The sequence below is a fragment of the Cyprinus carpio genome, chromosome B7, assembly GCF_018340385.1.
Source record: "Cyprinus carpio isolate SPL01 chromosome B7, ASM1834038v1, whole genome shotgun sequence".
Taxonomy (NCBI): domain Eukaryota; kingdom Metazoa; phylum Chordata; class Actinopteri; order Cypriniformes; family Cyprinidae; genus Cyprinus; species Cyprinus carpio.
Genome location: NC_056603.1, coordinates 54,647 through 81,156, shown reverse-complemented (window position 1 = coordinate 81,156; position 26,510 = coordinate 54,647). Strand labels below are relative to the sequence as shown.

At 37.2% G+C, this 26,510-nt stretch overlaps 1 pseudogene; it reads right to left on the bottom strand.

Annotated features, from left to right (window-relative positions):
* Positions 1-6,458: 6,458 nt before the first annotated feature.
* LOC122134505 lies at positions 6,459-23,800 on the bottom strand (annotated as a pseudogene).
* Positions 23,801-26,510: the final 2,710 nt, after the last annotated feature.

Below are 26,510 nucleotides of genomic sequence, written 5' to 3'. Positions count from 1 at the left end.
GCCACAATGCCAAAATTCCTCACACAGGGTCGCTTTTTTTATGTCTAGGGGAATGTGATGTCATATTACTAGGGGCGTCAGGACTGGGGGTAAAACCCAATACTGATTTACCAGGGGCCCAAAGGAAGAGAGGGCCCTTGAAAAGTATGGAAATATATTTTATTAAAACAGGATATTTCATGGGGGGGGCCCATCAGGACTGCATATGCATAGGGCCCGGGCTTTGGGCAACGCCCCGTGCGCATATACCCACTAGGTTTTTTGTGTAAAACTGCCCTTTGGGTTGTTGTTTTTGCACTGATCTGAAACTACCAAACACACATCGAAAACTCATAACTTGTCTACCATGTTAAGGGAGGTTCAAAGGTATCTTTTAGATCAGTGTTGAAGTCATACATGACCTCATCCAATTACACATCATTTAACCGCCTCACTTTGCAGCTCCAGGTGAGAACTCGTTACCGTCGCCCCGCTTGTCAAAAACATAACCGTTTTGTCATTTTTCACCCTAATGTCATTTTAAACCTGTATGACTTTCTGTCTTCTGTGGAACATGAAAGAGCACGATTTGAAAAATGTTTTCAGTGTGTTTTTTTGTTGTTGTTGTTTCATACTATGAAAGTCAATGGGGTCCAAAACAACCACCAGACTCTGGAAAATGAGGGTTTATAATGAAATGAGGGTGAGTATGACAGAATTTTCATTTTGGGGGGGTAACTTTCCTCCGAAGGAGTCTGGATAATCCTACCAATTCGCACTTGACCGAGCTCATTATCCCGTCAATCTGTTTCTGGCATCTGCCCGGGTCTTGTTCGTGAGTGTGCACATGTGTATACAAGTTTAAATATATGTACCTATCTGTACAACCATGGCGGTCCTAGTGGGGTGAGGTTGTGGCCATGGAGAGAGAAATATGGCTAAATTCCAGCGGATCTAGACGGGGTTACAGCAGGACTTGCCCTCTGAACCACAAAAGAACCACAATGTGAACACAGAGAAGACAAATGTATGTTAGGTGCAATATATACATGAGTGTGTGTTTTTTAATTTAAAGCTTGACTGGTTTCTGAAACAGTGGATGTGATGGTTTGGCATACTTTAAATCTCAGAGCTTTGCGGAGATTTTACGGGACTGCTGTGAAAAACAATGAGCGGGCCAGAACACAGTGAAATCCAGTGAGCAAGTTGAAACAAAAAGACTATTGGGTTTCCTTCTCCACAATGAGAGTTTTGTTTTTTCTTTGGGATTTGTTAAATTCTCTGACCACCAATCTGTGGGACTGTTTTTCATTTAAAGAAAAGATGCTATGCACTGTTTACCATGTTGATGTCTCCATCTTGGTACAGAATGTACTGATATCTCTCCAACACTCTCTCTTTACTTGTAAATATTTTACAATGTCTGACCTGTGTCCCTTAAGCAGACGTTCAAGGTGTCATTTCCAACAATAAAGTGCCTTTCTATGAATCATGGGTCATAGTTTGATCATTTTAATTGCTAGCTTGTGCATGTTTTGGCCATGCCAATAACTTCCATCATGAATTATACAGCATTCTTTTCCTTCTTTTGCCAAACTTGCGCACAACAATACCACAGCTAACCCACCCACAGGGACACACATGGGTGCTCTTACACAAAAAACGTTTGTTTTTCTGTCATGGCGTGGACCTCCCATTGACTCCTATTGTCTTGCACTCTTTTAAGTAGTCTTTTTTATTGTTTTCTTCTTTTTTTTTTGTTGCATTTTTTAAAATAAAATCTGAATATACATATCAGAATTAAAAAAATAAATAATAATAATTACATTTTAAGACTTAAGCAAGGATGCATTTAATGATCAAAAAGTGACAGAAAAGAAATTTATAATGTTACAAAAAAAAATCAAATAAATGTTTTCAATATTGATGATGATTGCATGTTTCAGGATGATGATTTATGGTTTAAGAAGAATCCATGTGACACTGAAGGCTGGTGAGTAATGGCTGCTGAAAAATTCAGCTTTGCCATCATAGAAATAAATGACATTTTAAAAGATATTAAAGTAGAAAGAAAATCTATCTATCTATCAATAAATGTATCGATTAGTGAGTGTCTCAGAAACACAAACAATGATTAAAAATATAAAAACAAACAATAATTATATATTTTCTTATGAATAGGACACAATCTGAAAAGCATGTCTCAAGAATAGCACTTACATTAATGCTCACCAAGCAGTAATAAATAATTTGCTAAAAAATAAGGTAAGTGGATGCAACTACTATATTAGGATCGTCATTAACCCCTGTGCGTTACTAACCCCACTACTTTACCAGTTGACCATTCGCAAAATATTTCTGTCATTTTACATGGGCAGCCACAATTTTTTCTTTACACTAACTACGGCCAAGATAAAACAAAGCTCTTTAAAATACATTGCCAAGATATAAAATGACTACTGGCGCCCCTGCTCAGAAGCATATTCACCATAGGGACCGTCCCTAAAGGGATATTTTGTCAGATGAAAACCCACATACACTCAGATCCAAGCGTAAGATCACTCCACCAGCTCTCTGTTTCATAAGTCTTCCAGACAACCAGCTATGAGTCACCATCATTCTCACTTCTGGCTTGGGGTCCCAATGTCTCACCAATCACTTAAACAAAGCACACTCACAGGCCACACACCATTTGACTAACTCAGCGTTGACCACACACCAGTCTACTCACTTTTAGATGTGGCCACACACACATGGTCAGAAACACACACAGTGAGCCACCCAGGACGCCCTTTTCCTGCCTGCACAAAATATACCCTCTCATCACAAAACTTCATCACACAATTCCAGTCGCCAGCGCTCCTTAGCAATCCCTTACTCATCATGTGGCTTTTCTGCCATTCATTAAGACCACCAAGCATTTCCTATTCACAAACCAACCTTGTTCCCAGAATCCACCAGAACACTCCGGAATGTCACAGGAATCGCATCCAGACGCTGTCCGAATCACTCAGCATCTCAGCACACACACACACACAGGATTCACTTATCTCATTTGTTTGTGCAAGGCCCGGAAAGAGTAAACACAAATAAACAAACAGGACAGTTGGCACGGTTGGAGAGCAGCGGCGGGATCATCCCCCTTCTGTGAGACAATGAAGCTCTGCAATCATCCCTCAAGCCCATATCCATCTCCTCTCCTGTTTGAGACACGGAAAATAGGCCAGTTTGTCACTTAGACATAAGCAAACTAGATTTTTACATTTTCTAAAAACAATTGCATGCTTTATTTTTTCACAAAACACTTTGGTAGTGTGTAGTGTATTTGCATAGGCATTTTCCTCAACAGCGGTTTACACACAGGTGTTTGCTCATGGTGTTGTTATATGGTTGCCAAGATGTTCTAAGTGGTTGCCATGTGGTGTGCTAAATAGTTTTAGGTGGTTACTGGCCCAAGCCAAAAAGAAGCTCCTACAGAGGAATATTATTTTAATATCATTTCTATAGTATAATAATATTTATTAATATTTTAAATAGATTTTTGTTTTTATATTTTAAGTTAATTTACGTTTTAGTAATTTTGACGTTCTGTAATTTTGATTAGCTTTTTAATTTGATTTGTATTGGATTTTTTCCCCCTAATTTTGTAATTATAGTACTTGTATGAAAATGAGAAATGTTGCCTTTTTCAGCCTTTAACTGGAAGAAATAAATATGGGTTTCACAGTTGAACTTTTTTCATCTAATATTTATATTTTATTTCAATAAATGTAACAAATTTAGATTTTTTTTATTTTTTAGAGTTTTTGCTGCACTGCTCTGCTAGGACGCCTGCTCATGCCTAATAGTTAAAAAACAACTAATTTTTGGATAAGGTTAAAATAAGAGCAAATAAAAGAAAAAAGGTTTCAAATAAAAGGTAATGTGATATATAGGTGCAAATGTAAGATGTTAAGTCCGCTGCAGTGTATCTCACATTTCAAGATATAGTATCAGATTTTGAGAAACATAAGGGGGTCTGAAGTTGTTACATACGTAGATATGAAGTTTCAATTACCTTTTTATTTTTACTCGGATGCAAAAACGGCTTCCATGTGTTACCCATCTCAAAGCATTAATGGTGCAGGATAAGTAATGTGCTGAAGTTTAATACTTGAGGTTAGAAGTTTAGAACAAACTGTTCAGTACATGATAATGATGCTTGTTTTAAATGAACCTGAACTGAAGAATTATAAGGGTGTGTTTTGTTCAAAGATAAAATTTCAAAATTCTTCTCTAAAATCATATGTGAACAACTTGTCAAAAAAAAACAAAAAAAAAAAATTTAACAAAAAGACACTTCGAGACAGATTATTGTACAATGTTGCAACTTTAAGAAGCATTTTGTGCTTTTTCAAAAGACAATATTGCTAATACAGTTTACAAGTAATAGTTAATAAAACATTGGCCCTTCAAAAGGTGTGAGAAAGTCCGAGTTCAGAAGCAATATCAAATAAAGACGCGCGCCCCACATCCATGCCGGGGGTGTTTTAAGAAGACCCCCGCATTTCCTTGAAATACCACATTTAACACGACTCAGCATGGGTCTGTTTTCTACAACCACCAGAGCAATTTGGGACTAAAAATGCTCATATATTCTGGAATTTTTAATGTCCTGGAGTCCTTTGATTATGCAAGATAAACCAAAACTTAAAGCCACAATGATTCTTTAAATATATATATCTGAAGCAATAAACACATACTTTTTGACCTCAGATGAATGCAGTCTGCATGGAATGCCATCATTCAGATTTTGTTCAAATAGACAAAAGTTCATTTGACATCATGATATAATCACAGTCATGTACAAATACTGCAATAGAAAACAATTTTTGTGCAAATAATACATATTAGTTAACAATAAAACAGACAATAGGTACTTCATCCTCTGGAAAGTGCTTTGGAATAAATGATGCGCAATTTCCTTCAACCTTCCAAGCAATTTGGTAATAACACGCGACGCTGCCTTTTTTTAGCGAGAAAAATCACAGGTTTCCTTTGGATATACCAAATCGTAAACATGCTCACTGACGCCTGTAAAAGCAGTTTACTCAGGTTTTAAACATTTGTCTTCGGCCCCCTAAACAGGCTGTTTGCATAGAAAAAGGCAACTACACAGCTGTTTACTTGCTGCTTCCTGAGTTGAAAAGTTAGAAGAAGCCTATGTTTCTGTAGATAAGAACATAGGGAGGTCTGTGGCGTCTCCTGTTTTACATTACAACATTTTTCATTTGGTCCCGGTCCTGGCCCGGCTCCTTCTGCACCAATCGAGTGTTGGGTTCACTGCAAAGAGGCTCAGCACCCACCCGGATTGCAGGAATGAGTGGAAGTCCTTTCGTGCCAAGTCTCTCCGATAACCCCCCCGTGTGACACAGAAGGGACCTTTGTGAAAACGATCCCTCCACTGACCAATGAACACTGTTTAATTTAACTTTTTTCTCCTCTCCTCTCTCCCATATTCCCATGTTTTCCTAGGAAGCCTAATCTCTCCTTCCCAACACCTTTACGGCGCCCTGCAACAAATACTCACACACATACACACACCTTTTCTTTCAGTAATCAGAGAATTTATTTTTTCCCCCCGCTCTATTATAACAGTTCAGAATCGCCCGTTGTTTAAAGACTGGCCCGGAAATGGTCTTTCTAAGAGTGGAAGGCGGTCGGGGCTGCGTGATGGTGCTTGAGGGAAGCGGTCGAGGGACATCCTGGCGGACCGGGGAGCCAGGCGGCAGGAGCGAATGGGAACAATAGGTCCTCCACGACCTCCCTGCCCCGATCCAACTCACGGGAATTACGGCGAGCAGGGAAAGAGAGTGTTTTAGAACAGGCATGAAAAGAATCAAATGCCTTTAATAGGTCATAAACAACCCAATGCCAATGCAGGGGGGAAAAATAAAACAGGAGGGTGGAGTTTTAAAAACACACAGAGAAAAAAAAAAAAAAAAAAAAAAAAAAAAAAAAGTCAATCAAGTATGCCTAGGAAAGGGACTACAGTACGAGTTTAGCGCTTTCATTACAGGGAGGATCTCATTATGTCATGATCGGATCCTCTCGGACAAATGATGGGAGTTGCCTGGAGATGCTTCACTGAGGTTGTCTGAGGACCAACAGCGCGGTTACATGAGAAAGACAGCAAGGGTGATGGACGGAGGCAATGGATTCGCATCTCCAAAGAGAGCATGGAGGGGCCCAGTTGCTCAATATGAGCATAAAGATGTTGGGAGAATGTAAAGAGTCCCAAAGTAATGACATGAGAGCATGCCACAACACACCCAGCAAGCGAACCGGGCCAAGAATCAATCAGATTGTGCACAATGTCCAGAATGAACAGTCTGTGAGAGATAGTGTCTCCTGGTGGGGCCAAGCGGAACTGCAGTTTGGGAAGTGGAGTGGAAATTGGTTGTTTGGCAGCCACTACAACTTTTTGGAAACACATATGCCATTGGTAAGACCAAATAGCTTGTTGTAATAGCAGAACGACAAAGGGAGAACATAACTATTGAAGGCTTAGTTCAAACACAAATGGAAAATTATTATTCACCATCGTGAACACAAAAGAACAGACTTTGAAGAATTTTGGTAACCAAGTTGCTATTGGTTTTCATCGTATAAACAAAAAACCCACTAAGACTCTCAAAATCTTATTTTATGTTTCACAGAAGAAAAGAGAGTCATACAGGTTTGGAATGTTAAAATGGTGAGTAAATTACAGTATTTTTGGACGAGCCATTCTTTTAAGGCTCCATAAAAATCAACACTGGTTTCTGTCTGTTTGAAGTCAAATGCACATATAAACTTTTCAAAAGTGGCGTGTTGGCTTCAAAGCCTCCTTCTCAAAGAGTGAGAAACAGAGGAACGGCACTACTGAGGGAGTTTTGCTAGTATGTACAAATGAGAAAGAGTAAGTGCATCTATGTGACTTCAACATGATACACCAAATCTCATTGCACTTCTACAAAAGAAGGCACATCTTCCCACAGGGATCGCTCGACACACGCAGGTTCTGACAAGACACCCTTAACGCACATTTTCCCAGATCATCTCAGGAATGTTCTCACCCTTCTGAAGTTCCTTTCGAGGTCAAACGTCACTCCAGGGATGGAAACCCTGCTAAAACTACTATTAGATTGTTGGCTGGCTTAAAACTGTCTCAGTCAGTTAGTCTCCCATTCAGATAAATGCCCAAAACCAGCAACCCAGATCAGCCTGGGAGACTAGCAACCATCTGAAGCTACTTTTTAAAGTAGAGTAAAGCACCGTAAATTTAAAAAAAACAAAACAAAAAAAAAAAAAAGTACACAAAGAAGTCGTTGATCCCCATATTTGTAGGCAGAAAAAAGCATTTGGTCACATACAGCAAGTCCTAATGGCAACAATTCAGATCACGAGATGATATGAGGTTCACAGGTGTGAGAGGACAGCATTTTTCAATCTCTGTAGCCTCCGGACAGGCTAAACAGCTCCTTTTTGAACAGGTCCAGTGGTGGAAGATCGAAAAGCTGCCTTAGGCCACTCTCACACCACTGTATAATAGCAGTACTTCAGCGACACACACAGTCCCACCACCACCACCACCATCATCATCATCATCATCATTGCAGGATGATTCAGCCCTCTGTGTGTGTCCAAGAGTGTCCATTCAGTCTTGAAGTCTTCAGTTGAAGAGGATTGAATCCGGGTCTCTGTTGGCCATCTGCGCCATGTGTTTAAGAATGTCCTTTTTAGTGATGATTCCCAGCAAACGCCTGAAAAGAGAGGGAGATAAAAAGGATTCTTGTTTTTAATTAATACAAATCACTGAGCTGTCAAGTCACACAAATCAAACAGACAATTATTGAACAGATGGTCCTTGTTAGCATATGCATGAGAGAGACTATGTTTGCATAAAAGTTCAAGGCCACATGTTCAAAGTGTGTGCGTGTGTGTTTCCAGTCTTCTTGCTTTTTATATTATGTCATTTCCTTTTATTGCTAGATAGACTTGAAGGGTGGATCACAGGAATACCAGAAAAACAAAAACACACACTTATATCCTATACACATCGACACCATAAAAAAACACACACTTTAAAAGGCAAAACAACTCTAGCAAGAATCAGCTTCAGCTGTTACAAACAAATAAGGTAGCGATCTCACAAAAAAGAAAATACATTTGAAAAAAAAAAAAAAAAAAAAAAAATCAAAAAGGACTTTTATAAGCATAAAATGCCCTCATCTCAGAAGTGCTGAGATTGTTTGATTTAATCAGTGCTACACTGGATATCTGCAGTGTACTTCTCAGGTCAATTTGTTTGTATAAACGCTATTCACAATGCAGAACGTTTCAAAGCAGCTGGTGAGCGCGCCAATGGCAAGAGTGCGCGGGAGGAAAAACTCTCCAAGATGTTTACGTAGTTGTGGATGCAGAAGAAATCTCGGGAGGAACAAAGACTCAGATGAGAAAGCCCTCCTGCTTGGGCTGGTGCATATTTAAAACTAAGTTTAACAAACAGTCTACCTGCAAATTGGAGACAACAGCTCTGTTCTTAAACCTAGTGAGCTAACTTTTGACACTGCAGCATGAATAGCCCTTTATGCAGTATTCGAACTGGGGTAGAACATCATACAACAACACACAAATATGGGAGAATTCATACACAATTGATTCCAGTAGAGAGTGACATTAGCATGTTGCTAAGCAAACCTATATTGTTGTACCAAAAAAAAAGCAGTCCCTCAATGTCATAAAATATTCTAAGGCCCAAGTTATTTCTGATACTTCTGCTGTACTGACAAAGCAGCTTAAAAAAACTTTATTTACAGAAACTAGTACTATATAATAATAGAGATGTATAATAATAATAATAATACTAAAATATTAATAATAATTCCCTACAAGTTCCAATAATGTTCTTCAATGTTTACTTTTTTTTTTATTATCAATTCAATCAAATGACTTTTCTAGTTTATTTTTATTCACATATAGCCATTTTCAGCAATTCCTAACCAATAAAATAGTTTAGTGCTTGACATAACTATACAAAAATGTACATGACTGTAAGATTTCAGAAATTTCCCCCCAAAAAATTTAAAAATAAATCACACTTTTAAAATTGTATAAATTTCCACAATTTCCAGGTCTTAAAATAATATATAAATCACACTTTTAAAGTTCCTACATACAGCATATCCAGGTTTTTCATGAACGTAGGAAACCTGGTTCTTAAATAAAATAAGCCAAAATGGCTAAAAATAAAGATGTAAGCTGAATTTTTTTTTTTTTAAATAATTCTATATCTTTTGAGGCCCCATTGTAGTGTACTGAGACCCTCTAATGGGGTCCCTCAAACAATGATGTATAGCACACAAATATACTGTAAAATTGTCAGTTTATTTTCTGTACTGAGAAGTATAATTTAAGTACATTTATTCTCTCAACTCTTGTCCAGCATTTTAAAAAGAAAGCTTAGCTCTTTGACAAGCTATTCTAGGGTTGCCTTATAAGACTGTGATGCTGTTTTGTCCAGATTAGTTTTATCTTAGAAGTTAGCGCAGTGTCGCTGCCACATTGTTTTGCCTTTAATGCTTGGCGTAGCTCACCAGTTTTTGAACCAGAGCTAACATGTAACTTTAGGGGTGAGATTAAAATGTTTTTCAATCTGACCTGCGTTCATAAGCTATAACTGAGACATGATCACTAAAATGCGGTTTATTTCTCTGTGGCCCAGTCAAATCTAAAAATGACAGCCTCATTCTGCTTCTCATGGGAGAAAACAAATATCTGCTCCACTTGTATCTCAGCTACTGCTTCAAACAGACCACACAGCTGCGCACATCATCCATGTCCACAGACTCACCCGTTCTGAATGACGAGGCACTGCCGCAGGCCGAGCTTGCGGAAGATGTCCACTACGATTTCCATGGCTGTGTGCACAGTGACTGTAAACGGGCTGAGGTCTAAGATGCTGCGCAGTTTTACTGCAGGAGGAGCACTGGGTGACATGGGCGGATCACATTCAGTGAACAGGATGGGAGACATGCTGACCACACCCTCCTGATGCCGCCGGGCATTTTCTAAGATGAAGAAAAAGAACAAAAAACAGGGAAGTAAGCTGGATAAACTCAACACTAATACATCAGTTACAACAAGGGTTAATTAGCAAAATTCTGTGGCAGCCCTTGGACCGTTCAGAAAGCATCATATTGCAAACTGGCAAGAACTGGCTGAAATTACTGCTTCCAATCTGATTGGCTGGCCGCTCTAAAACGTCTTGGATTCAGTGTACACCAGTTTTTAATCAGTCATCCAGGAAACAGAGTTGCACTTACAAGGCGCCAGGCTGACAAAATCTCTGTGGTATCAAACTCTTTGACTGATAATTAGGGGAATTCGTGGCCTAATGGTTAGAGAGTCGGACTCCCAATCGAAGGGTTGTGAGTTCGAGTCTCGGGCCGGCAGGAATTGTGGGTGGGGGGAGTAAATGTACAGCGCTCTCTCCACCTTCAATACCACGACTAAGGTGCCCTTAAGCAAGGCACTGAACCCCAACTGCTCCCCAGGTGCCGCAGCATAAATGGCACACTGCTCCGGGGTGTGTGTTCACAGTGTGTTGTGTTCACTGCTCTGTGTGTGTGCACTTATGGATGGGTTAAATGCAGAGCACAAATTCTGAGTATGGGTCACCATACTTGGCTGAATGTCACGTCACTTTCACTGGCACTTTCACTTTCACTAATCAAAGGTTTTATTTGAGACATTTAGTAGCAAGAAAATAAGATATCCTCAGGCACAACTTGATCTCCCTAAATATCAAAAAAAAAAAAAAAAAAAAAAAAAACTACTTTGAGACTGTGGTCGGCTGCATCAGTAAGTTGGCTGGTTCGTAAGACTCTGACAGTCAAACTGATGTCATGATGACCTGCAAGTAATTTATACAGAAACAAAGAGCAATCTATGGCCTAGAAATAAAGTAAGAGTAGGCTTAAATTTTATTTGTTGTTGCTGTTTTTTTTTTTAAATCATACTTAACCCAAGCATTTGAAGATACTGTATCACGGTTTCCACAAAAAATATTAAGCAGCACAAGTTTTCAACATTGATAATAGAAATAAATGTTTATTGGGCAGTCAATCAGCATATTCAAATGCATTTCTGAAGTATCACGTGAAACTAAAGACTGGACTAAATTCATTTATCAGTATTACAGTTTTAAAATAAATGCAGCCTTGGTGGCCATAAGAGTCTTATTTTAAAAAAAAAAAAAAAAAAAAAAAAAAATAATAATAATAATAATAATAATAATAACATGCATAAGTCTCTTCTGTCCACCAAGGCTACTGCATATATAAAATAAAATAATAAAAACTGTACATTTTATTTTGTTTTACAATATAATTTATTCCTGTAATCGCAAAGCTGACTTTTCAGCAGCCACTACTCCAGTGTCACATGATTCTTCAGAAATCATTTCTAATATGCTGATTTGGTGCTCAAAAAATATTTATTATTATTAATGATGAAATTAGTTGTGCATTTTTAGAAGTCTTCTAGTTGAAGTGAAGCAGTCCGGTTTACATTATTTAGTAAACTGATTTCCAGCGGTCTTGATTTTCTGGACTGCTTCACTTCCACTTTAACTGTGACTTTTGTTCATACACCCCTTGTTTTGTCTCACTGAGAAAACCCTGTAAATTGCATAAATATGTGGAGCGACCAATAAAAAGACTCTCACCTAAGGATATGACCAGATCCCTCCTCAACACAAAGCCCACCAGTCTCGGAGACTGCTGTGAGATCACCACAGGAAAGCCGCTGTAGGTAGTGTCTGCGATGAGTCTCTCCACCTCCTCTACAGTCATTCCGCTCTCCGTCAGCACAGACACCGGTGGGTCGCCCCGCCGTGGACGCATCACATCTGTGGCAAGAGTCTTGTGACGGAATTCTTCTTTGGCCTCCAGGAAAGGATAACCGTTGAGGCGGATGTGGGCCTCGTAGATGCTCTCACGACCCAGAGCGTCCGCGACCCATTTGCTGGTCATGGCGGCAGCCATGAGGGGCACGATGTACTCTAAACCTCCCGTCAGCTCGAACATAATGACCACCAGAGAGACAGTCATACGGGTCACACCACCTAGAGTAGAAATGAGAAAAGAATACTCTTGCTTGCTAATTTGACAATGTAGCATATAGCCTAATGTAGTGATTTAATAGTCTCTAATGCAAATGATAAAACTAAGAACACTTCATTAAAAATGCAACAGAATCAATGACTCTGCCAGGTCAAGCTACATTCCTGAAAGCCACCATTAAATGCTTCTGCATGGAAGACTGCGCAAGGCAGTTTGGTTTGCGAAGTGAAAAATAAATCATCTGGAAAATGAAAATTTTCACAGAGTTGCAGAAGATTCACCCCCTCACCCAGACAGGCTGCTGCGCCCACCATGGCATACAGGCCCGGCGTGATGCAGTCTGCCCGGAGAGCACCAGCCTCTGAAAATGTCCCGTTCGTGGTGGCGTATGGCCAGCTGCTCCATGCACACACCAAGAAGGAATCGGCCTGCTATGGCCCCCCCCGCCATACTGGGTATGAATAAACCAGATGGCACCTGGACAGAGAACAAGGAGCAAGACAGAATTAAAAGATAGAGATGACAGAGCTCACTTGATATGCTTTGCCAACTTCTCAAAACGTCTTTTAAGTTTTATTGTGACTGGGCTGAATCAACACCACATTGTTGCCTTTCTTATGATGCCAACCTCTGGTACTGAGAGTATTAATAATAAATAGATAAACCAAGGCAACAAACGAATAAAAACAATCTCAGAGGATGAACCAAAAAAAATAAAATAATAATATTAATAAAATTAAATAATAATAAAATAATAGAATATTTTAGTATTATATAATAGAATTGTTAATTAAATTGAAAACCATGAACATTGATTGTTTTCGCTTATTGAAATAAAGCTGAAATAAAGTAAAAAATATTAAATATATATTCATAAAAAAATACATATATAAACTAATTATTAATTTATTTATGATACTATTATAATAAATAATTAAGAAATCTTGCCTCGCCAACTAAAATAAAATTTTGAAGTTGAAGAACTAAAATAACTAAAAATAAATCTATAAAGAAATATTTACAAATTTTAAAAAGAATAAAAATGGCAAGTCACATAACAATATTACTAAAACTAAAATTAAAATGAAAAAATATAAAAATAAAAACCAATTCTAAATATTTTAAATACTATAATAGTATATAACAGTAAAACCACTCAGAAACTCGTCACGTGATAAAACCAAGAAACAGGAAACTTTCCAAAATTATGTTGTACCATGGTAAATCTGTGGTATTAAAGAGCTACTATCTAAACTATTATATTAACTCATTTAGTGGTTTTATCCTGAAATTTTGAATTTGTTTTGCCTTCAAAAAAATACATCTGGGTCTTTTACCTTCATGCCAAATGTAACCACAGTGAAGACCATCTTTAAGACCAGTGCAAGAGCTAGCTGCCACATAGCTGTATAGAGACCTGGCCCCGCCAGCCGAGCCCCCAGACCATTAGCGGCAGTGGCATTAACGCTTCCTGATGTGCTTCCACTGTTGCTGGTGTAGCCGCAGAGTTTCGATGAGTCAAGCAGGCCACAGTCATTAAACAGCTCTGAGATCAGTTCGCTGCTGCTCATCTTGGTGTACTCGATCGGGAACGCTAGCAACGCTGTTAACAGGGTGACCACCACAACCTCAAGCACAGGGTAGTGCCCAAGGCTGGTGCTCTTTCGGAGACGGCACCAGGCAATGTTAGCACGAATAAAGAAAGCACCCCAAAGGCCACCGAAGATGCCCAGAAGCACAAAAGGTATGAGTTCCAGAAGATGCCAGGGAGTGTGGAACTCCACGTAGAAAAGGACCAATCGGCTGTTCCCGAAGGGATTAATGGAGCGAAGGGTGAATGCTGCGACCAGAGCAGCGAAGAACGAACGCCACAGAGTCTTCAGAGGGAAGTAGTAGCTGACCTGGAAAAGAAATGCATGAGAAACATGTTTACTGTCAGATGTTAAAACAACATTCAGCAGATGTTTTCACAATTTAAGATTCAGATATTTAGACTACTGTAAGAAAAGTTTGGGGTCAGTGAAAAAAAAAAAAAATGAATTCATTTAGCAAGGACACATTACATAAAATTACACATTATTTCAGTTTATTACACATGAAATCAAAAGTGACACTGAAGAAATAATACTGTCCTCCTGAATTTTCTATTCATCAAAGAATCATGAAAAGACGCATCACGGTTTCCACAAAAATATAAAGCAGCATAACTGCTTTCAACATCGATAAGAAATGTTTCAGTAACACTTTACTTAAAGTCTTTCTGTATAATGCATTATAACATTAGTTATCATACATTAATTATGCCTTGTAATGCACCTTATCATGCATGGTACAATCTCATGAATAATTCTAACCACAGTTAAAGCAACACTTTTTCTGTGTTCAAAATTTGGAAAATGTATATAATGTACCAAACCGCCTTTTTCTCTTATCCCAAATCTCTGAAGGATTTACTTCAGAATTGCTTGTAAAATTGTAATATTTTACAATATTACTGACCAAAATAAATGCAAGGTAAGCATACAAAGAATTTTCACAAACATAAAAAAAAAGTCTTACCAACCCCAAATCTTTGAACAGTAATGTATATGTGAATTTTTGAGTCAAAGGTGTGACCGATTTTTTTTTTTTTTTTTGTCTTTCAAAATGACATAAACAATGAAATACATACAGAAAGTCAAAGGACAATAATAATGATAAGAATCGATGATAAACATTTCAAATAAATAAAGTTATTTCAGGGAATTATAACAATTTTGAGTTCATAGTTAAACGACTTTTATTTGTTTATTAATTTATAAAGTGAAGTAAAGCAGCTTTGTTTTTATAATATTAATTTTTGTTTTGTTGGTCAAATAAAATAATACCATCATGACATTGAATCACACAGTCTTCTCAATTGGTCATGATTATAAATAAACCACTCAAAAAGCAGCCTATCTGGGTTTATATTGGTTTCTTGAGCTGATTGTAAAATAACCCCCTCCAATAGAACAACAAATCAGAAACATAAGTCACAAATATACATCTTTTTTGTTTATGGAAGGACTGCTGAAATATAAAAATGCTTACCTCTTCCAGACTGAAAAGCACTCCTCCAATAGGAGCACCAAACGCTACAGACACTCCAACTGCAGATGCTGCAGACAACACCTGATACACACACACACACATATATACATATACATATACATATATATATATATTTTATTTTTACATTCCAATTCATTCTTATTTCCTAACTAAAATGCACAATAAAGAGCATATTCACCCTATTAAATTCATGAACAATGAATTATACAATCAGCCTAGACAGTCTAGAAAAAGCCTCCTCTGTTCGCTATTTCCATTACCAAATTGGCACTGGCAACTTCCAGCACATCAGTTAACAGAGACCAAGCCAAGAGGTTTATATCAATGTATTACATTACAAGTTTTGATCCAAGACACAAAATACTTTGTTACTTTTCCGTCAGTCTATCCCACACTCCCCTCTTCCTTATCTCTCCATCACTCCATTCCTCCTCTCCTTATCTCCCGCCCCAGTTCCTCTCACCTCTCGTTTCTTGGCCTCATTTCGACGGTATTTGGTGAAGAAATGGCAGAGGATGTTTGCGCAGCAGCAGGCTACGTGAACCAGCGGACCCTCCTTCCCCAGACTGAGACCAGACGAGACGGCCAGCACCAGTGTGATGGTCTTGATGATCAAAGTCCACTTCCCTAGGTAACCCCGAATTATGAAGCCACTCAGGATGGTCTTAATCTGCAAGAATTCAGAATTCAAAATGATTCAAAAACTGGCCATTTTCCAGACCGTAAGCTGAAGATGTTTTTATTCACTTAAAGCAGTTATTCTTGGCATACGAACATGTCTTAATGGATTGTTTTGTTTCAAAAACAGCCATTTAAATGTCCTTAATCTCTGATGACGACTCCACATGAATTTAAATCAGTAGTACAACTGCAATAATCTAACATGGGGTTTTGTCAGACAGACAGTGTGACTTATGTCAGAAAGCCCCTCATTGTTCTTTCTGCCAAGGTTAGAGAGCAGAAGCAATTGTGGTTGAACATCTGAAAACATTTTGAACATCTGAAAACAGTACAGAAAATTGTAGAACTGTCGAAAACTATAATAAACAGATATAATCTGTATCCACTTTACTCAGACAGTTTGGAATAGAAAACTAAAAAAGAAAAAAGATTTTAAGGTATAAAACGGCTATTAAAGCCTGACTCACTACTGTGCACTTAACAGAGGGGGTGTTTTTTTTAAATCACATTTAAAGTGAAGCTGAAGAGACAATGTGATTGTACAGCTTGAGAAAAGCTCTACAATGAGTGGTTTGTTTTAAAAAAAAGAGCTTGAATGAGTGGAAAGATATATAGTTTGTTATGAGCATCTCACCTCTGGTATTCCTGAACCACAGGCATAAGGGGCAAAGGCTCGCACCAGAATCACTGCGAGGAAGGCGAAGAGCAGAGCCCAGCACACATACATGAAATAATTCACCACATACAATCCAGGACCCTGCAGGACACAGACAGGATACACGTGAAACAAAAGGACCGTCACCCCCTACAGGACGTATTCATAGTTAGACCACAATTATTTTTACATGCTACATACTATTTACTCACATTCTAAAGTCTGTGAACTTTGATTTATAACTGTGAGTCAAAAAAATAATAAAGAAATGAATACTGGAAGATTTGAGGAGGATTATTAAGGCCTCATCGTTGAGGTGTTGGTTTAAGAGTCTTTAAAATAATGGCTCAAAACTCAAGAGACAGCATCCTTAAAATGATCTAAATTCAGATGTGAATAAATGTTTAAATTCAAAAGAACATATGCTATTTTTTTTTTTACAAAGGTAAAATTATAATAAAATCTAAGATTAAAATGCATGTTTTTTTCTGTCATTTCTTCAAAACAATATTTGTAGCTTTGTCTTCATACCACAAGGGGGGTGATATACACTAGCATTCAGAAGTTTGGGGTTAGAAATTAGGGAATAGAAATGTTATAAATTATTTTTATTTTAAATGGAGAGGGAAAAAAAATATAACAAAAAAACAAAAAGAGTATCACTGTTTCCACAAGATTAAAGCTGCATGATTGTCTTCAACATTGAAAAGATTAAATGATTCTTGAGCACCAATCAGCAGATTACAATGATTTCTGAATTTTAAAACATATTAAAATCAATCAGTCATTTCAATATTCAATTGTTAATATATTTTTCTTCAAATAAATTCATCATTGTTGATCATAAAAGACTTGTATTTTTAAAACTGTTACTGACCCCAAACTTCTGAACTCTAACCACAGTAAAGAAAGGCACCTGGAACTCATTTCATCAGCCTTCAAAAAACACTTTGTCATACATTTATTTGGAAATCTTTGCACTAAACATGCCTGTAAAGCTTGGATTCTGCTACATTGGAAACACTTATTACAACAACATACATCTGTCAACATGTCAGTAACAATGTGATATTTTATGAAAACAACGAATGTTATTTTATGAAAACCACGAATGTTTGCGCTCTGATTTCGACTCTCGTGTCACTGGAAAAATGAATGCAAAATTTTGATTCAAGCAGTAGACAGCAACATAATGATGATTACAGATGTAATATTCTCCTCCTTGTATTATGGATCTCTGTCCACACAATGCGCCTGTCTGGGACAAATACAGAACCCACCTCACTGACTCCAACCATGAGTTCTGCCCAGCTTTTCCACTGAGGACACTTGTCTCTTTCCTGGAAAGTGGTCTCATTGGAAGCCCAGCAGCAGTGCTCGTGATTAAACCAAAATCCGTTCAGACACACGCCCTCTTTAAGGTCCGTCATCCAATGGGCAGCAATGTCTATACCTCCAGCCAAGGCCCCTGGGAGACATGGGACACAAAAGACCTTCATATTTTTCATACAATAATGAATACCACTACTGTTTACATTTTCTAAAGAGAAACGTGAGTGGTGTTTGCTAATGCAGACTTTGCCACCAAAATGCTACGATATTTTGGGAGTTTGCCAGATCATTGCTATGTGGTTTCTACAGTGCAGTTTTAGCACATTGCTAGGTGTTTGCTTATTGGCCCAAATCAAACAAGTTCATCCTCAAGTTTCTACAATATTCTAGATATGATCCTAGTACCCTCTTCAATGCAGGCTTATGTTTTTTCATGTTGTGTCCATCAGGCTAAAATCTTAGATCTGACAGTGAAGAAAAGTGATATCACATCTCTCGTCAACATTTGAGCTATCATTGCTCTCCCTATGTCACAAATAGTAGTGATGAGTTGTGTAATTGTGAGTAAGAGTAATACTGCTGCTAGCTAATTTTTCTTTATATGGAAGCCCATTTCTGACACACACAAACATGCTTTGGTAAATCATAGTCAAAGTCATAATTATGACACACACAAGTCAAAATTCAAAAATTACAAAATGTATTATACTGACAGTCAAAATGTTGGTCATAACTGAATTACCTTACTAAACATTTTTGTTATAAATTATGATTTACCAAAGCATGCTTTATCCTTAGATGACAGAAATATGCTTCTATATACTATCAAAGCTTATTTCCGACATGAGAATAAAAACATGCTTTTCAGAAATCCATTATGAAAGTCATAATTAAGAGATAAAAAGTCAAAATGATGACAATGTGTGTCATAATTATAAGATTAAATGAAATCTAAAAATATTTGCAATGCAAAGTCAACAAAATTGTGTTATAATTACTTTCCCTCTCATAATTTCAACTTTTTTGGTCATAATTATGATTTACCAAAGCATTTTTCCTTATATGGCAGAAATGGGTTTTTACACCTTAATGATGAACACAGCAAGTGCTGTACAATTAAAAAAAGTATCCAGCAGGGGCCATTAAGCAGGTGATATTTATTAACTTTTGTCTGTCAGAAATCAAGATGTGCGAAAGTAAGCAGGAAGTGGGCTGACCTGACATGAGTCCAATGAGAAGCATCAGAAGCCAGCCGGAAAAGGCATCACTGATGCTGAAGAGCAAGGCTACTGTGGACTGCTTACTCTTATTGGCGATCTGAAAGAACGATGAAGTGTTAGAGCAGGAACTGAAGGGTGAGGTTTTCAGAAAAGTTTCATTCCGCCTCACCTCTCTATTGCCGATCTCTGTCTTTAGACTCTCCCTGACCCAGTCGATGGTGTTGAAGTCCTCGTAGGTGCCAATGCCAGGAACAGTGTCATCCAGTAGATCCATCAGCTTGGGACTGTTGTTTGGCCTCCATTCTGCTTTACAGCGGCCTACAGGGACAAAACACAACAAATCTCATGGGAAACCAGCAGACACTCTGCATATTTGTGTGCAGCAGTGCATGCCTATGCCATTTTTTCTATTGTGCAAATAGAATGCAAAGAAAATGGGAATTAATCATGGACAATTCCCATTGTGGTTTGAGAGGAATTACAGATAACAATCAGTTCACTAATGCATTGTCAGTCACATATCACTGTGTGTGAGATCACTGGCAGGTCAAAAGTAATGCACTTTGACAGAGCCAGACAGAAAAGGGCTGAAGGTGATCTCAAACGCTGACCACAAATAACACTGGATGAAGTCAAAGTCAAAATACAAGCCAGTTAGAACAGGATACACAGTGAATGTTACGTGTTGTTTACACAATACATAAAGCACTTTTATTTTACTTCTAGCATGTTTACTCAGAAACAATGACTAACCTTGAAAACACAAAATACTTTATTCCAAGAAGAACTATAATTTAAGTAACTGAATGCTACATTTAAGAGTCATAACTAGACAAGTTGCTTTGGCCACGATCGTAACAGAATGAGTTTTATTGCCAAGTATGTGTACAGAAGGCTGGGTGACATGGCCAAAAAAAAAAAAAAAAAAAAAAATCTCAGTGTTTTTTGGCTGAAATGCGATATACAGTATATCACTGTATTTTGTACACTTTCTATTTGGATTAAAAAACAAAAACTGTATGTATCAAAAAAATAAAATAAAATCCTTTCCAATGTTGTCCAACAAATACATATTAAAGGCTGTGAAAACAAATACAGTGAATGTAACCATGTAGGTTATGCTATATATATTATGAACAAAATCAATCTAATAACAAACATTATGCTTTTTAAATCAGAAGTTAAATTCCCTAAAACTAAAACTTAAAAACAAATAAAACAAAAAGCACAGACTAATTGTATTAATGTACATGCTATTTTGATTCCCCCCTTACAGTCACTTTAAAGTTAGTGCTATCATAAAAATACACTTACTTTAGGTTTAAACTTCTACACATAGCACATTTATTGTCCAACATCAAATATTTTTGCAAAATGAACATCTTTCCACGACTTTCTAACATGTACCGATGTAATATATACCTGTAAAATATAAGATATGCACAGAAGAAAAACACCACATCTCAAACGCATTTAACAGCTCATCTGTCAGGACATGGGGCAAACCGCTTTAAACTAAACATTAACTATATCTTACAAGCTATTTTAGATAAATAGGTTTATTTTTCGGATGCGCTTGTATAAAAATAATGTATATCGATATAAACCGTATTGCCTCATCATACCTTATCGATATATCGTACAAACTCTATATACTGCCCAGCCCTAATGCACACAATGAATTTGTACTGATGATTCAGTGAAGTGAAACACACGTCAAATGTTTCAGATCAAACAAGTTTAGCTGGTCTAACACAAAAAGGCACCAGGCATTCAGAATGGTTCTTAAAAAAATGTGATACAAATTCAAAGATTCAGGTTCAACTTGAAACAAGGCATCTGACAGCACAGCACAGCACAGTACAAAGCAAAAATTACCAAAAAAGGCCAGCAAACATTTCACTCACAACAGAATCTTCTTCAGTGCTTAATTACAAGTGCAAGAGTCATCTTAAATTGTAATTAGGTGCTGAAAAAGTCATGTTGTAATCAAAACATTTGCCATTCCTCAGCAAGCTTTGTTTTGTTTTGGTTTTTTAATCTTTGCACTTGCATTTTGGTTGTCTTTTTTAATGTTTGAATGTCTAAATCATACTCAAATAGGCTGAAGTGGGTTAACGGGAAATTTTAGCGCTCAAAATAGATCTATGGGAAAAATAAGTTCAGGGAAACAGTGGGACTTTGACCCATAAACCTTTTATTTGAGGCTGAATGTACTCTGACTAGTGGAAAAACATTAAGGAGGAAAAGATGTTTAACGCGTGGGGGGTTTGAGAGGAACCAGCAGCTCTGTAAAACAAGTCTGTGTGCTTTTATTATTATTCTGCTCTATATAGTCTATTCAGTTCACTTTGGTCTCATATGTTGGGTCTTTTACTTATGATCCAGTTAAGGGGAAAAAAAACAAATTAATAGAAGGAATAAAGAACTGAGTAAGAGAAAGAAAAGAGAATAGACATGTACCATGAAAACAGCAGCTCAACCTAATATGAACTTTTCATTGTACTTCCTCTTCAGTTCTTAAAAATCTTCAAATCATTCTTAAGAAATTTAATTATGCAAATGTTGCAAGTATTTTGAAGTATAACTGTGGGTGCATGTGGATCATGTGATTGTGTTCTGACAAGTATCATGCTCAACAAGTGGTAAAAATGCACAGGAAGGCTGTAACTACATTTTCCTGCCTGGGAGAGTGACTCATGACGGTCTCATACATTTATCAGTATAATCATGTTATGCTTACAGTAACCTCAGACAGAATTGAGCGCAACACAGTCTATGTCCATGAGCTCGAAAACACTTGTCATTGATTCTCCCATCCTCCCGACTCACGTTTATTTTCTCTGAGGCTCATCACTGAAAAAAACCAAAGCTGAAACACACACAGAGTGCATGCATAATGTTGCACCTAGGCCACACACACCAATTCATTAATATTTTGCCATTGTAGGCTCAAACATTGGAAGAATAAAGGGTTTGTCACGCTGAAACTTCATTCGAATTATTCAGAACACACCACAAAACACATGCACATTACACTAACATAATAGTACCATAAACAAACATGGTAATACTATGGTGCTTATTTAAGTTCCTTGGAACCAGCACACATCAAGGCCGGGGCTCCAGACTACCATGAAAACCTGTAGTAAACTTTGTTCACCAGAAAAGTTCTCTGCAAAATTTAGACAGTTTTTTAGCATGTAAAATCCTTAAATATAAATCCAAATATGTTCCACTTCAGGCTGTGGCACATGTGTCTTTTTGTTGTGAAATCTACACTGGCTTTTGTATATAAATTTTGATCAAAATTAACAATTTCAAAACGAACACTTCGTTGTTTCCACCATGGGATTAAAAAAATGATAATAAAGGGAATCTGCAAGTCACAAACTCAGAATTTTGAGAAAAAAAAAAAAAACACTGAGAAATGGAGATTCTGACTTTTTTATCTCACAATTCATACTTTTTTTTCTTGCAATTCAGAGTTACTTTTGGATTCTGAATTCCTTCTTAGAATTGCAAGAAAATGTATGAATTCTGAGATAAAAAGTCAAATTATCCTTTTTTACCCTTTTTTACGTTATATTTATTAATTACCTGATTATCCATACATATTTTTGTGTTTATGTTTTTTTTGTTTTTTTTAAATAGTGGTTAAAATGTATCAAAATATTAGAGGTTATGGAGGAGTGCTTATTTGTATAATCGCTCGATCATCATTGTATTGCACTGTGTTATGTTTTGGCTCCACAATAAAACTAGCTTTGAGAATTTAAATACCATCTTACTACGCCATATTATTGGGAAGTTTATATGCATTTTAAGCTAGTCTGCTACACTGCTGTAAAGATCTCACTGAGTTACATTACAAGCTATCATAATTTCATCTTTTTGGCCATATACTGTAAATATCATCAACTGCACCAAAATGCATATTTTTTTGGCGCTTTCTTTTTTTTTAACTCCTTGAGCACTATATTCTTACTATCATACTATATGAACCATAAAAACCTGTTGTATCAAATATGATACTCAGTAAAAAACAACAAACATGCAAACTTTAAAAAAAAAAAAAAAAGATTTTGTCTAAAACGGTTCCATTTGAAAGAAAAGAAGAAACGAGACTTTCTGACTATTATTTCATAAATCAGCTTCACGAGGTTAAGGGTAAAACAGAAAAGAAGGAAAAGTGAAATGCGGAAGGTGGTGTAGATTGTGAAACAGACATGAAAAAGGAACTTCCTGGTATGATGATAAGTGAGGTCAGTGACATGACACACAGCATCATCAGTTATCTGCGCAGAGGACAGAGTGATCTGATCCCACTGACACCTAGATGTTTTACAAAACAAATGTGTGATACTCCATTCAAACTGTACTCTATGCTTTATCTACCAAATACTGTAACCTAAACACCAAAACAAACCAGTCAATTTTGCCAAAGCAAAAGTTATTTGACAAAAGCTAAAAAAAATAAAAATAAAAAAAAAAGTACAGTGTCTAATATAAGAAGTTAGTATCTTCTGCAGTGTGCGGTGTCTTACCCGCGCTGTAATCTCGATCCAGAGGCGGGACATCCTCACTGAAGTCCACTGTAACTTCTGAAATATCCACCAGTTCATCATCACTGCTTCCACTCTGATAATTATCGTCGCAAAAAACCCTCCGTTGTCCATCACCTTTGTCAGAGCGGAGAGAATATAAAGTTAAGGTCATAGTGGACTGAGGGTGAGTTAAACAAAAACATGTTATTCTTCGTCCACTTATCGTCTTCAGCAGTCTGTTGATAAATTACGACATCGTTCCAGCAGAGCAGATGAGCAATCATTAATAAAAACATGATACAATTCCAATAAATGCTGTGTTTATCAAGATTTTAAAATGACTATACTGGTCACGCTGAGAGTTATACAAACAAACTAAGAAGAGTGATTCGTACGAGTCTAAGCGTTCAGGAATCGGGGTAACGTTACGCTAGTCGCGCTGTCTCTTTTTTGATTCCCTAAAAACCGGTAGATGAATCATTTGTTCGTGAATCGCTCTACACACTGCAGAGGGGCCGAAGGCGTGTAAGTATTGAGTAGCCTTTAAAGTCGAGTAACGTTAAGGTATTGCAGGGAATTTTATTCCAACCGACCGCGAAGTGGGGGGAACTGCCCTTCGGTCACCCACATTTCGACTTTGTTTAGGCTTCTGAAAATTATGATAAGTAATAAAAACTCACCTCAGGTTTCAAACTCCACCACTTCCTTTATCCTGCTCCGCTAACATTCAACAAACCAACTAATATAACATGAACACAAACTATTTCCAAAAAACACAACATCGTCGTACCTGTATGAAAGTCCTCCGAGCAAGTTAGGTCAGTTAATACTGATTTATTGACCACTTTTGAAGTCGTCAGATAGTTTGGTCAATTATTGCAGAGCTACAGCAATAAGAGTGACCTAGTTTTTTTTGTGTTGTCCTCTAATATTTGAGTTTAGTTGAAGTAGCTGATAGCACTTTAAACCTTCTGGATGTTTGCTAGTTACCAGTTCACCACATCTAAACAACACAAAACTGTCATTTATATCGAGCTATCTGTACACGCCGACTCTCTTCTGTCAATCGATGCTAATCAATTCGTTTCATTTTGAATGATTCGAATCAGTAGATCCAGTTGGACTTCCATTGTTGGGTTTGGCTGGTTCTTCCTTTTCTTCGCAAAAAAAAATTTTTGATACAACCACTGGTGGGTCTTCAGGGTAGTGGTCGCTATTAAGCACACTGGACTTTACGGAGGCGCAGAGTCTTGTGATCTGGATTTTAAAGTCCTTCGATGAAGCAACACTGCCGAGACGTAAATCTTCCAACAGCTGTCCTGTCAGCGTCAACACTGTTGCGCATCACAAGGTGTCAATTCCGTCAGAAGAGATGCAGCGGCAAAAGCATCGCAACAGCTCTCCAGCAAGGAGTGCCCTTCACGCAGGTTCCAGTCCCACCGCACAGCCCCTTTAGCATGTGATGAAGTTGAAAGAGGAAGGTGTGCGTGTACCGATAAGCAATCGTTGGGCAAGGGCTAAGGGTAATTGAATAAACTGTTCCCCTTCCCTCAAAAAAAGTGAACAGCTGAACTATGACGGGGGGTTTTTGAGGTCAATAGCGGCACATCACAGGGTTTGAAGGTCAAATAGCGCATCCCATGGTCTTGGGGAGTTACTGAAATATATTTTTCTTTTTTCCTCAGAACACAGCACTCCATGTTGAGTAGCTGTGTGACAAACAGAGTCCCTTGCAGACAAACAATTTAACAAGCATTTTTCTTTCTAATTAATTGTACAACTAATTAAACGTTTAGTGGGTTTGTGTTCCCCATCATGTTAATTTGAAAGACTTATAACGTGGAAAATCTTAGTATTTAAAATCAATTTCAGAAACTAATGTAGATAAAAGATAAAATGTGTGCAATAAAGTGCATTGCTAACTGGTGGTTACAGTACACTGTTAAACCTTTCAGTTGTTGACTACGGGATAAATCTTGGTAAAAAAACTGTATAAATTTGGAAAAATGTGATTAATATTGACATACACTGAATACAGTACACAATATCCATTACATTTAGCACATTTTCATATATAATATATATATATATATATATATATATATATATATATGATATATATATAGTAGATTAATATCATCTGTATATATATATATAGTATATTTATATATATATCAGTATATATAAATTTTTTATAATGAATTATACTTTTATTCGACAAGGGATGCAATAAATTAAAAAAAAAAAAAGGAGTAGGAGTAGAGAATACCTGTTATGCAACATTCTAATCAACAAAAGCTTCCTAAAGCATAAAATCGTGTTTCTCTATTGATATTAATAAATGTTTCTTCCGTGAGCACATACAAATAAGTCGTCATAATTAGAATGTTATTTTCTAAAAGGAGCGGAATGAAACAAAATCATCTCTATTATCTTTGTTGAACAAAAAACTTTTTTTAACAAATCCTATACTTTGAAAGATCAGCTAGTGTCACCTACAAGCGAACGAACATAATACTTGTGCAAAGGCCGAAACACAGCATCACTCTTAAATAACTTTATTAATTTCTTTCACGCTTTTCAAGGGCATCAGTGGGACAGGTGTTGGTCTGTGTGCTGTGTTACCCATAATAGGGCAAAACATTCGAGAGAACAAAAATAACTCACAAGTCACTGAGGGGACGGTGGCTGCTGGAGCTTCTAACTAAATAAGTTGCAGGTTTAGGTTGCAAGTCCTATGTAGAGGGTCACATAAATACACAACACACTCCAGCCAAGTTATGCGCCTAGTTTCACAACCTTGCATATTTTGCACTTTCACAACGCACTCTGCAAACGTTACACTGTCACGGCTCTC